Here is a 13,618-nt window from a genome sequence, read left to right as displayed (position 1 = left end):
CGGGTGTGCTCACCAGCGCCAACTGTCGGCCAGATACCAAACTCTATGTAAACAAAGACTCAATTTTCTCCTCATCCCACTGCGTCTCTATTGGGGAGGAAGGGAGGGCCGTTTAATTTATATTCACCGGGTAAGTATATTCAAAAATTTATTTTATAATTAAAATATCATTTTTAAATATTTAACTTAGCCGGTGAATATATAGCTGATTCACACCCAGGGTGGTGGGTAGAGACCAGTTAAATATGTTTACATCTTATGAGCTAAGAGTTTTTATTTCATTTTAGAAGTTATCAAAATAACAAAAACAAAATAAATAGGTACCTGGTAAGGAAGTCGACTTAGACGATTACTCTGCCTTATAAGTACGTCTTCCTTACGGAGCCTCGCGATCCTCTTAGGATGCTGACAGACCCCTAGGAGCTGAAGTATCAAGGGCTGCAACCCATACAATAGGACCTCCTCAAACCCCTAATCTGGGCGCTCTCAAAAAATGACTTTGACCACCCGCCAAATCAACCAGGATGCGAAAGGCTTCTTAGCCTTCCGGACAACCCATAAAAAACAACATTTCAAGAGACAGATTAAAAGGATATGGAATTAGGGAATTGTAGTGGTTGAGCCCTCACCCACTACTGCACTCGCTGCTACGAATGGTCCCAGTGTGTAGCAGTTCTCGTAAAGAGACTGGACATCTTTCAAGTAAAATGACGCGAACACTGACTTGCTTCTCCAATAGGTTGCGTCCATTATACTTTGCAGAGATCTATTTTGCTTAAAGGCCACGGAAGTTGTTACAGCTCTAACTTCGTGCGTCTTCACCTTAAGCAAAGTTCGGTCTTCCTCACTCAGATGTGAATGAGCTTCTCGTATTAACAATCTGATAAAGTCTGACCAAGCATTCTTTGACATAGGCAAGGATGGTTTCTTAACTGAACACCATAAAGCTTCAGATTGGCCTCGTAAAGGTTTAGTACGCTTTAAATAGAACTTAAGAGCTCTAACAGGGCATAAGACTCTTTCTAGTTCATTGCCTACGATCTCCGATAAGCTGGGAATATCGAAAGATTTAGGCCAAGGCCGAGAAGGCAGCTCATTTTTGGCTAGAAAACCAAGTTTGCAGCGAACAAGTGGCTTTTTCCGACGAAAATCCGATGTTCTTGCTGAAGGCATGAATCTCACTGACTCTTTTAGCCGAGGCTAAGCATACCAGGAAAAGAGTCTTAAGAGTGAGATCTTTCAGGGAGGCTGATTGTAACGGCTCCAACCTGTCTGACATGAGGAATCTTAGTACCACGTCTAAATTCCATCCAGGGGTAGCCAAACGACGCTCCTTGGTGGTCTCAAAAGACTTAAGGAGGTCTTGCAGATCATTATGTTGGAAAGATCTAAGCCTCTATGCCGGAAGACCGATGCCAACATGCTTCTGTAGCCCTTGATAGTGGGAGCTGAAAGGGATCGTCCTTTTCTCAGGTATAAGAAAAAATCAGCTATTTGAGCTACAGAGGTACTGGTCGAGGATACAGAAACTGACTTGCACCAGTCTCGGAAGACTTCCCACTTCGATTGGTAGACTCTAATGGAAGACGCTCTCCTTGCTCTAGCAATCGCACTGGCTGCCTCCTTCGAAAAGCCTCTAGCTCTCGAGAGTCTTTCGATAGTCTGAAGGCAGTCAGACGAAGAGCGTGGAGGCTTTGGTGAACCTTCTTTACGTGTGGCTGACGTAGAAGGTCTACCCTTAGAGGAAGACTTCTGGGAACGTCTACTAACCATCGAAGTATCTCGGTGAACCATTCTCTCGCGGGCCAGAGGGAAGCAACTAACGTCAACCTTGTCCCTTCGTGAGAGGCGAACTTCTGCAGTACCTTGTTGACAGAGATCCAGATGTGACCAATCTAGGAGGAAAGCATCTATATGTATTGCTGCTGGTTCCGGGACTGGAGAGCAATAGATTGGAAGCCTCTTGGTCAGCGAGGTTGCAAAGAGATCTATGGATGGTTTACCCCAAGTGGCCCAAAGTCTCTTGCACACATCCTTGTGGAGGGTCCATTCGGTTGGAATTACTTGCCCTTTCCGACTGAGACAATCTGCTATGACGTTCAAGTCGCCTTGGATGAACCTCGTTACTAGGGAGATGTCTTGACCTTTTGACCAGATGAGCAGGTCCCTTGCGACCTCGTACAACGTCAGTGAGTGGGTACCTCCTTGTTTGGAGATGTACGCCAAGGCCGTGGTGTTGTCCGAGTTTACTTCCACCACTTTGCCTCGAAGGAGATACTCGAAGCTTTTCAAGGCCAGATGAACTGCCAACAGCTCCTTGCAGTTGATATGCATGCTCCTCTGACTCGAGTTCCACAGACCTGAGCATTCCCGACCGTCCAGTGACGCGCCCCAGCCCAAGTCCGATGCGTCCGAGAAGAGAACGTGGTGGGGAGTCTGAACAGCCAGGGGAAGACCCTCTCTTAGGTTGATATTGTCCTTCCACCAAGTCAGACAAGACTTTATCTTTCCGGAAATCGGGATCGAGACCGCTTCTAGCGTCTTGTCCTTTTTCCAGTGAAAAGCCAGATGGTATTGAAGAGGACGGAGGTGTAGTCTTCCTAGTGATACAAACTGTTCCAGGGATGACAGCGTCCCCACCAGACTCATCCACAGCCTGACTGAGCAGCGTTCCTTCTTTAGCATCTTCTGGATGGATAGCAGGGCTTGATCTATTCTGGGGGCTGATCGTCTTGTTGTTCAGCAACGTCCTCATCAGATAGTTCCTCATCCGAAAACTGATGAGGAAACGGCAACGGAGTGGGTAACGTCTGGCTCGCTGAGTCCGGTGGCACTGGTGCATGCGTGACGGAGCCGGACGCAACGTCATGGAATTGCTGCACAGTCTGTGAACTGTCAACAACCATGGGTGCGCGAGGAAGCACAGCGTCCACCCGAGACTGTCTAGACCGTCTGGGTTGTGCAGTCAACACCATACCGGGTTGCTGAGGTTGACGCACCGCGTCAAAACAAGTCACCTCTGATGGTTGTTGAACGTCCTGAACGTCAACAACCACCTCCGAGCGTCGCTTAACGTCAACGTGCGGCTGGCAACCCACACTAGGTCGTATCGGTGGAGGAACCACCTCAACTGGTAGACGCGAGAAGGTTACCTCAGCGTCAACAGGACGCACAACCGACCGGTTGGAAGGTTGTTGGCCAGAAGGTTCAGCAGCAACCTTCTCCGCATTAAAGTCCTCTATCAAGGACGCAAGCTTGGACTGCATGTCTTGCAGCAAAGCCCATTTAGGGTCTACGGGAGCAGGTGCGGCAACAGACGGGGTTAGCGACTGAGGTGGTACCGCTTTCCATCCCTGAAAGCCTTGTTTATGCATGACATAATTGTACAGCAAAACTTCAAAGGCTCGAAAACAGCTGTGAAGTTGACCTGTAAAAAACTTGGAGCGTCTCCTGGCCAGGCGCCAGGGAGAGTCTACGAGAATTGAGAAGTCTATCTGGGCAGAGGCAGGAACTCCCAAGCCGAGAACTTCTCTCGTGTCATATCAGACTCTCGCTCTATAAACCAGTTTAAAAGAAGGGAAAGCAAAGGCTGTATCCCCCAAACTCCTCCTGGTGATAAACCAGTCGCCTAGCAGACGTAAAGCTCTCTAGGAGAGCGAGAGAGCACTAGCTTATAAACAACGGCTTCGAAGTAGCTAGGCCTAGTGTAAGCTCTGACGTTTAGGCGAACGAGGAGCAGCAGTTACAAAAAGATCCGGACAAAGATCCTTAAAAATCAGCATGATTTAATTAAAGTCCATAGAGGGCTAAGCAGCTTTAGGCTCCTCTCCGTCTGACAGAGTCCTCAAGGGAATATCAGTAGGAGGAGGAACAGCAACTTCCTCATCTAAAGGAACCTTGTCCGATAAAAGCTGAGTCTCAAGCAAGGGAGAGACCTACCGTGGTGGCAATGCTTTACAAGCAGAGTCCACACACACTGGTGCATTAGTAGCGGACCAGGACGCAACGTCATGTAACTGCTTTACAGTCTGTGAACTGTCAACAACTGAACTGTCAACAACAACAGGTGCATGAGGACGCACAGCGTCCACTCGAGACTGCTTTGACTGTCTAGACTGAGCAGTCAAAACAACTCTAGAATGCGGAGGTTGACGCACAGCGTCAAAACAAGTCAACTCCGATTGTTAGCGAACGTCCTGAACGTCAACAGGAGCATCAGCAAGTGGCCTAACGTCCAAATGTGGCTGAAAATCCACACGAGACCACATCGAGTGTGGTTCTAAACAACCTGACTGACGTGACTTAGCTACGCCAACGTCAACAGGATGCACAAAGGAACGTTAGGTTGGCTGAAAGCCAGGATATCGATGAGATAAACGGCTAGACTCAACGGACTAATCGGCAGAAAAGTCTTCCATAAGGGAGGCAAGCATATTCTGCATGTCTTGCCGTACAACCCATTAAGGATCCACGGAAATGGTTGCGGTAAGAGACGAGGGTAACGTCTGTGACCGCAACACTTTGCCAACAAAAAAGACTCTCAGAGTCTGTGTTACGCTTTTGTTAGGCGGAGAGCAGTTTTCCGATGACTGCATAGGGTCAGAGCTGTCCTAATGGTTGCAACCAGGACGCTGGACCTGTCCTGAAAGGACTGACTTTCGCTTAAGGGTCTCGAAACCTTGTTACAGGTTTCTTATGCGAAAAGCCTTCGGATGACGAGGAGAAAAACGTCTCTCTCGCCTTATGGTAGGGGAGATCTTGGTAAGATACACCCGATACCATAGAGGGAAACGTCTGTTCATTGATCAAGGCCTCTCGAACCCATAAGTCGTATGACATTACTTCTCCCCTGGGCTTGGGAGCTTGCAAGAGGTCCCGGACTAGGTGAACGACAGGCACGAACAGACGAACCCTCGGACGCAACACTGTAACACTTTGCGCAATATCACTTTATCACTTCTGTTTTGCACTTATTACACTGAAATCGAACCTTTTACTGATTTCTACATGAAGCACGCAATTCTACCCTCATCAAAAGGTAGTAAATGCGAAATATGTTATTTTGATAATAAAATAAATTTTTGAATATACTTACCCGGTGATTATAATAGCTGCAACTCTGTTGCCCGACAGACAACTCTAAGGTAAAAACTCGCCAGCGATCGCTACACAGGTTGCGGGTGTGCCCAACAGCGCCATCTGTCGTCCAGATACCCAGTACTCAATGTAAACAAAGACTCAATTTTCTCCTCGTTCCACTGCGTCTCTATTGGGGAGGGAGGGAGGGTCCTTTAATTTATAATCACCGGGTAAGTATATTCAAAAATTTATTTTATTATCAAAATAACATTTTTCAATATTTAACTTAGCCAGTGATTATAATAGCTGATTCACACCCAGGGGGGTGGGTAGAGACCAGCAATATATGTTTACATTATTATGAGCTAAGAGTTTTTATTTCATTTTAGAAGTTATCAAAATAACAAAAACAAAATAAATAGGTACCTGGTAAGGAAGTCGACTTGAACAATTACTCTGCCTTTTAAGTACGTCTTCCTTACGGAGCCTCGCGATCCTCTTAGGATGCTGAGCGACCCCTAGGATCTGAAGTATCAAGGGTTGCTACCCATACAACAGGACCTCATCAAAACCCCTAATCTAGGCGCTCTCAAGAAATGACTTTGACCACCAGCCAAATCAACCAGGATGCGAAAGGCTTCTTAGCCTTCCGGACAACCCAAAAGAACAACAATAAAAACATTTCAAGGTAAAGATTAAAAGGGTATGGAATTAGGGAATTGTAGTGGTTGAGCCCTCACCCACTACTGCACTCGCTGCTACGAATGGTCCCAGTGTGTAGCAGTTCTCGTAAAGAGACTGGACATCCTTTAGATAAAAAGACGCAAACACTGACTTGCTTCTCCAATAGGTTGCGTCCATTATACTTCGCAGAGATCTATTTTGCTTAAAGGCCACGGAAGTTGCGACAGCTCTAACTTCGTGTGTCCTTACCTTCAGCAATGCTTGGTCTTCCTCACTCAGATGGGAATGAGCTTCTCGTATTAACAGTCTGATAAAATAGGATAAAGCATTCTTTGACATAGGCAAAGATGGTTTCTTAACTGAACACCATAAAGCTTCAGATAGGCCTCGTAAAGGTTTAGTTCGTTTTAAATAGAACCTAAGAGCTCTCACAGGGCATAAGACTCTTTCTAGTTCATTGCCTACCATATTCGATAAGCTGGGAATATCGAACGATTTCGGCCAAGGTCGAGAAGGTAGCTCATTTTTGGCTAGAAAACCAAGTTGTAGTGAACATGTAGCTTTTTCTGACGAAAATCCGATGTTCTTGCTAAGGCATGAATCTCACTGACTCTTTTAGCTGTGGCTAAGCATACCAGGAAAAGTGTCTTTAAGGTGAGATCTTTCAGGGAGGCTGATTGTAGCGGCTCAAACCTGTCTGACATGAGGAATCTTAGTACCACGTCTAAATTCCAACCAGGTGTAACCAAACGACGCTCCTTCGTGGTCTCAAAAGACTTAAGGAGGTCCTGTAGATCTTTATTGTTGGAAAGATCCAAGCCTCTATGCCGGAAGACCGATGCCAACATGCTTCTGTAGCCCTTGATAGTGGGAGCTGAAAGAGATCGTTCTTTTCTCAGGTATAAGAGAAAGTCAGCTATTTGAGCTACAGAGGTACTGGTCGAGGATACAGATACTGACTTGCACCAGTTTCGGAAGACTTCCCACTTCGATTGGTAGACTCTAAGGGTGGATGACCTCCTTGCTCTAGCAATCGCACTGGCTGCCTCCTTCGAAAAGCCTCTAGCTCTCGAGAGTCTTTCGATAGTCTGAAGGCAGTCAGACGAAGAGCGTGGAGGCTTTGGTAAACCTTCTTTACGTGTGGCTGACGCAGAAGGTCCACCCTTAGAGGAAGACTTCTGGGAACGTCTACTAGCCATCGAAGTACCTCGGTGAACCATTCTCTCGCGGGCCAGAGGGGAGCAACTAGCGTCAACCTTGTCCCTTCGTGAGAGGCGAACTTCTGCAGTACCTTGTTGACAATCTTGAACGGTGGGAATGCGTATAGATCTAGATGCGACCAATCTAGGAGAAAGGCATCTATATGAACTGCTGCTGGGTCCGGGATTGGTGAGCAATATATTGGGAGCCTCTTGGTCATCGAGGTTGCAAAGAGATCTATGGTCGGTTGGCCCCAAGTGGCCCAAAGTCTCTTGCATACATCCTTGTGGAGGGTCCATTCTGTTGGAATTACTTGTCCCTTCCGACTGAGACAATCTGCCATGACATTCAAGTTGCCTTGGATGAACCTCGTAACTAGTGATATGTTTTGACCTTTTGACCAGATGAGCAGGTCCCTTGCGATCTCGTACAACGTCAGTGAGTGGGTCCCTCCTTGCTTGGAGATGTACGCCAAGGCAGTGGTGTTGTCCGAGTTCACTTCTACCACCTTGCCTTGAAGGAGAGACCTGAAGCTTTTCAAGGCCAGATGTACTGCCAGTAGCTCCTTGCAGTTGATATGCATTATCCTTTGACTCGAGTTCCATAATCCCGAACATTCCCGACCGTCTAATGTCGCGCCCCAGCCTACGTCCGATGCGTCCGAGAAGAGAACGTGGTTGGGAGTCTGAACAGCCAGGGGCAGACCCTCTCTGAGGCTGATACTGTCCTTCCACCAAGTCAGGCAAGACTTCATCTTCTCGGAAATGGGGATCGAGACCGCTTCTAGCGTCTTGTCCTTTTTCCAGTGAAATGCTAGGTGATATTGAAGAGGACGGAGGTGTAGTCTTCCTAATGACACAAACTGTTCCAGGGATGATAGCGTCCCTATCAGACTCATCCACTTCCTGACTGAACATCGTTCCTTCTTCAGCATGTTCTGGATGCATAACTGGGCTTGGCTTGTTCTGGGGGCCGACGGAAAAGCCCGAAAAGCTAGACTGTGAATCTCCATCCCTAAATACACAATATTTTGGGATGGGACCACTTGTGACTTTTCCATATTGACAAGGAGACCCAATTCCTTGGTCAGATCTAGAGTCCACTTTAGATCCTTCAGACAGCGACGACTGGAAGAAGCTCTGAGAAGCCAGTCGTCCAAATAGAGGGAGGCTCGGATGTCCGCTAAATGAAAGAATTTGGCTACATTCCTCATCAGCCTCGTAAACACAAGAGGAGCTGTGCTTAGGCCAAAGCACAGGGCTTGAAACTGGTAGACAACCTTTTCGAAAACGAATCTCAGAAAATGTTGGGAGTCCGGGTGGATGGGGACGTGGAAGTAGGCGTCCCTTAGGTCTAAAGAGACCATCCAGTCTTCCCTTCTGACCGCTGCTAGAACCGACTTTGTGGTCTCCATGGAGAACGTCTGCTTTGTGACAAAGACATTCAGAGCACTGACGTCTAGCACCGGCCTCCACCCTCCTGTCTTCTTTGACACCAAGAAGAGTCAGTTGTAGAATCCCGGGGTTTGATGGTCCGAGACTTTGACCACCGCTCCCTTCTCTAGTAAAAGAGACACTTCCTGTTTCAAGGCTCGTCTCTTGTCTTCCTCTCTGTACCTGGGAGAGAGATCGATGGGAGACGTTGCTAGAGGGGGTTTCCGTACAAACGGGATCTAATACCCCTCTCTGAGCAACTTCACAGATTGTGCATCTGCGCCTCTCTTTTCCCAGGTCTGCCAGAAGTTCTTGAGTCTGGCTCCCACTGCTGTCTGAAGAAGCTGGCAGTCAGACTCTGCCCTTAAAGGACTTGGTTCCTTTCTTCTTTCCTCGTTTCCCTTCGGCACGAGCACCTCCTCTGCTGGAGGCTCTGCCACGAAAGGGCGGAATAAAACGGGACGCTGGAGTGTCCATCCTTGGTCTAGCTGACAAGGTAGGCAAAGGGGTGGCTTTGCGAGCGGAGGACGCAACAAGATCGTGAGTGTCCTTCTGTATCAAAGAAGCGGCAATTTCCTTAATCAGGTCTTCTGGAAAAAGGCACTTGGAAAGAGGAGCAAACAGAAGTTCGGATCTCTGGCATGGTGTAACTCCAGCTGAAAGGAATGAGCAGAGATTTTCACGCTTCTTAAGGACTCCGGACACAAATGATGCAGCAAGCTCATTAGACCCGTCACGTACGGCCTTGTCCATGCAGGACATAATGAGCAAGGAAGTCTCCTTCTCTGTCGGAGAGATCTTTCTGCTTAGAGCTCCTAGACACCAGTCTAAGAAGTTAAAAACTTCGAAGGCTCTAAAGATACCTTTCAAAAGGTGGTCCAGGTCCGAAGATGACCAACATATCTTTGAGCGTCTCATGGCAAGGCGGCGGGGAGAGTCTACAAGACTTGAGAAGTCGCCCTGGGCAGAGGCAGGAACTCCCAAGCCGAGAACTTCTCCCGTGGCATACCAGACGCTCGATCTAGAAGAGAGTCTAGGAGGGGGAAACGTAAAAGCTGTCTTCCCTAAACTCTTCTTGGACTGCAGCCATTCTCCTATCACCCGCAAAGCTCTCTTGGACGAGCGTGCGAGGACGAGTCTAGTAAAGGCAGGAGTGGTTGACGGCATGCCTTACACAAACTCTGACGGAGGAGAACGCGGAGCCACAGAAACAAACTGGTCCGGAAACATCTCTTTGAAAAGGGCCAAAACTTTCCTAAAGTCCAAAGAGGGTTGCGTAGACTTAGGCTCGTCCAGTTCTGAATGCGGTTCATCTACGTGTGCAGCAACATCATCATCAGAAAGTCCCTCATCCGATAACTGATGAGGGAACGGCAACGGAGTGGGTAACGGCTGGTTAGCTGAGTCCGGTCGCACGGGTGCATGTGTGACTGAGCCGGACGCAACGTCATGGAACTGTTGCCCAGTCTGTGAGCTGGCAACAACCATAGCAGCGCGGGGACGCACAGCGTCTACTCCAGACTGTCTGGACTGATGTGGGTGAGCAGTGGCAACCACACTGGGTTGCGGAGGTTGACGCACCGCGTCAAAACAAAACAACTCTGACGGTTGTTGAACCTCACGAACGTCAACGGAGACCTCCGTGCGTCGCTGAACGTCAACATGCGGCTGGCAGATCACACTGGAACGCATGGGTGGCGGAACTCTCTCAACTGGTGTGCGTGAGAAGGTTACCTCAGCGTCCACAGGACGCACAACCGATCGTGTGGGCGGTTGTAGGCAAGGAGCTGCACTAGCTGGTGCGGCAGCAACCTTCTCCGCACGAAAGTCCTGCATAAGAGACGTTAGTTTAGACTGCATGTCTTGCAGTAGAGACCACTTAGGGTCTACAGGAGCAGGTGCGGCGACAGACGGTGTAACTGTCTGAAGCGGTACCGCTTTGCCTCTCTTAGGCGGTGAGCAGTCATCGGATGACGGCAGCGAGTCCGAACTGACCCAGTGGCTACAACTGGGTCGTTGGACTTGTGCGGAAGGGACCGACTTGCGCTTTAACGGTCGTGAGACCTTGGTCCAGGGTTTCTTGCGAGAAACACCTTCCGAAGACGAGGTATAAATGGGCTCTCTCGTCTTAGTTAGGCAGGGGCGATCTTGGGTAGATACGCCCGATACCACGGAGGGAACGTCTGTTCGCTGATTAAAGCCTCTCGAACCCATATGTCGTACGACATTGCTTCTCCCCTGGACTTGGGAGCTTGCAAGAGGTCCCGGACTAGGAGGACGACAGGCACGAACAGACGAACCCTCAAGCGCAACACTATCCACAACACTATCACTCGGCACTTTAGCACTTCCCACTGCACTTTTGCACTTAAGCTCCTTCACATCCGCCATGAGCTGATTACGGTCACTAGCAAGGAACTCAACTCTCTCACCCAGAGCCTGGATGGCACGCATCATATCAGCCATCGAAGGTTCCTGAGTGCCAGGAGGGGGGTTAGGAGCAACCACTACAGGGGAAGGAATAGGTTGTGGGGCATGAGGAGAGGATATATCAACAGAACGAGAAGAACTTCTCCTAACTCTATCTCTCTCTAGCCTACGTGTATACTTTTGGAATTCGATAAAATCGAATTCCGAAAGCCCAATGCACTCCTCACACCGATCTTCCAATTGACAGGTTTTATCCCGACAATTGGAACAAACAGTGTGAGGGTCGATAGAAGCCTTCGGAAGACGCCTTGAACAGTCCCTAGCATTACACTTCCTAAATTTTGGGACTTGTGAAGGGTCAGCCATTTTGAATTGGTCAAAGGGAAATTCAAAAAACTATCAAAAAGTCATCAACAAAGAATCCGTTATCAAAAAGAGTTCAAGGATTTGTGTGAAGAGAAACCCTGCACAGCGAAAGCTCAAAACTAGAATAAAGTACTTCACCAATTAGTTGTGAAAAAACTCCAGTTTAGCAACAGCGAGTAAGTACGTCTTGTCGATAGCACGACAGAGAGAAAATTGAGTCTTTGTTTACATTGAGTACTGGGTATCTGGACGACAGATGGCGCTGTTGGGCACACCCGCAACCTGTGTAGCGATCGCTGGCGAGTTTTTACCTTAGAGTTGTCTGTCGGGCAACAGAGTTGCAGCTATTATAATCACCGGCTAAGTTAAATATTGAAAACAGGCGTATAATGCAAGCATATTAATACCAGCAAAAAAACAGTAAACATCTTTTAAGATAAAAAAATTCAGTGGTTGGGGAAGAGAATAAACACTAGTTCATTCAAAACTATGTTTTCAATCTCTCACCGTACATTGCCTGGGGACGAGAATAAAACTAAAAACGTTTTATCCTTTCTCCCCGTACAGAGACTAGGGACGAGAGTAACTCGAGAACAACGTTACCCGCTTGAACGGAACGTTTTCTCTCCTCTCTCTCCCTCCGTCTCTATATCTCTCTCTCTTTCTCTCTTGATTTCGCACCTAAGAGAAGAGCCCAATTACGTTTCGTCAAAAAAACATGTTATTTGACCAAAGGAAAAACTGAAAGGTTTTTCAATTAAAAAGTTCCTTTAAAATAGAATTTAAAACATTTAAGCTTTGAAAGAATGAACAAAACGTCAGAATCGATTTACTCTTTCTGCAAAGTGAAACCGTGATACACTCTCTCTCTATCGTAACGATAGAGCGCAAACTGCGTAGCATAAATAAACTAAACGTTAGTTCAACTTTGAAAACCGTACGAAGACTATTCAAAGAAATTCTTTCATAAAATATTTCATTTAAAAAGTTTTAAATCCTTAGCTCTTTAAAAGCTATTTACGATTTAAAGGGCTCAACGTTGATTAACTTCGGTTTCCAAGTTAGGACCGCCTACTCTCAGGAAAGGTCGCATATAAACAAAACATTAAAATTTATTCTTTATGTTTATTATAAATGGAAAGTTAATCGAAGAGGAAAATCTATAATTAATTTATAACGTGATAAGATAATTACTAAAAGCCTAAACACACTTCCGTCTAAGGGAAGGGTCGGCCATTTAAAAGTCAAAGAAAGTCCATACTCTCTTTGTCACCAAAAATTAAATCTATCCAAAACGAGTTCAAGATTTAAGATGAAGATAAAACACCTGCACTGCGAAAGCTCAAACCAGAATATAGTACTTCACCAAAGATGATGGGAAAAACTCCAGGTTTCAACAGCGAGTAAAGTACGTCTTGTCGACACGTCGACAGAGAGAAAATTGAGTCTTTGTTTACATAGAGTTTGGTATCTGGCCGACAGTTGGCGCTGGTGAGCACACCCACAACCTGTATGGCGATCGCTAGCGAGTTTTTTTTGTACAGTTTTTTGTCTGTCGAGCAACAGAGTTGCAGCTATATATTCACCGGCTAAGTTAAATATTTAAAATTTGTCTGTAGTTTGGGTCGTGTTATAACGGGAAATATACAGTGTTTACACCCATCCTGGTTGTAATTTTAACCATTTTTCAAGTTATTAGAACTTTAAAGTATATTAAATGTTTGATTTATTTACAAGAACAATTTGATATTATAAAGAAATACAGTACATTACAAAGAAAGTAATGGAAAAGGGTAGTAAACACGTTTGAATAAGCAAGTTGCCGGTTGTCATGGCCAAATGTAATTATTTCTGTTAGTTGTGTGTTTCGAAATCTGCGATTTTCAATTTATACGAGGTCATTCATCGACCAAATTCTCGCATAATTCGGGACCCTACTGTATGTTAAAGAGTGTGTGATGCCATATTAAGGGTTATCTTATTTTACATGCTTTATATAATACACCTATACTCTGATATTCATACCACTACTGGTCAGGTATAATGGCATGGACAAAAAGTGAATAGTCTTTATTGTAAAGCATTTAAAACGTAATTTTTTTTATACTATACACAATAACAAAGAAACTATTTTCAGTTAACACCGGTTTACTCATGGAAAAGTTAACTTTGAAAGTTGAGACACTCCTTTCAAAAGCAAATGTTAACCCTTTTACCCCAAGTCTATTTGGAACTTTCCAACCCTTAATACCCAGGGGTTATTTTTTTTCAAGCTCATTTTGCAGTATACTTTTTTTTAAATTGCTCTAACAGCCTTAATTTTCATCATAGAGAGGTCAGGTTGGTCTCATTCTCTTGGAAAATGCCTGAAGTTTCTATGCAAAAAAAAAAAAATGTAAATAGCAGTTTTTTTGCAAGGATGTACC

At 46.1% G+C, this 13,618-nt stretch overlaps 1 protein-coding gene across 1 annotated transcript in view; it reads right to left on the bottom strand.

Annotated features, from left to right (window-relative positions):
- Nucleotides 1-13,618, bottom strand: part of LOC137633477 (uncharacterized protein CG43867-like) — a 35,271-nt gene that overhangs the window by 18,647 nt on the left and 3,006 nt on the right. The window lies entirely within an intron of this gene.

The sequence above is a fragment of the Palaemon carinicauda genome, chromosome 43 (genome assembly GCF_036898095.1).
Source record: "Palaemon carinicauda isolate YSFRI2023 chromosome 43, ASM3689809v2, whole genome shotgun sequence".
NCBI classification, from domain to species: Eukaryota; Metazoa; Arthropoda; class Malacostraca; order Decapoda; family Palaemonidae; genus Palaemon; species Palaemon carinicauda.
The sequence above is the reverse complement of the archived record's forward strand: the minus strand, read 5'-3'. Positions and strand labels throughout refer to the sequence as shown.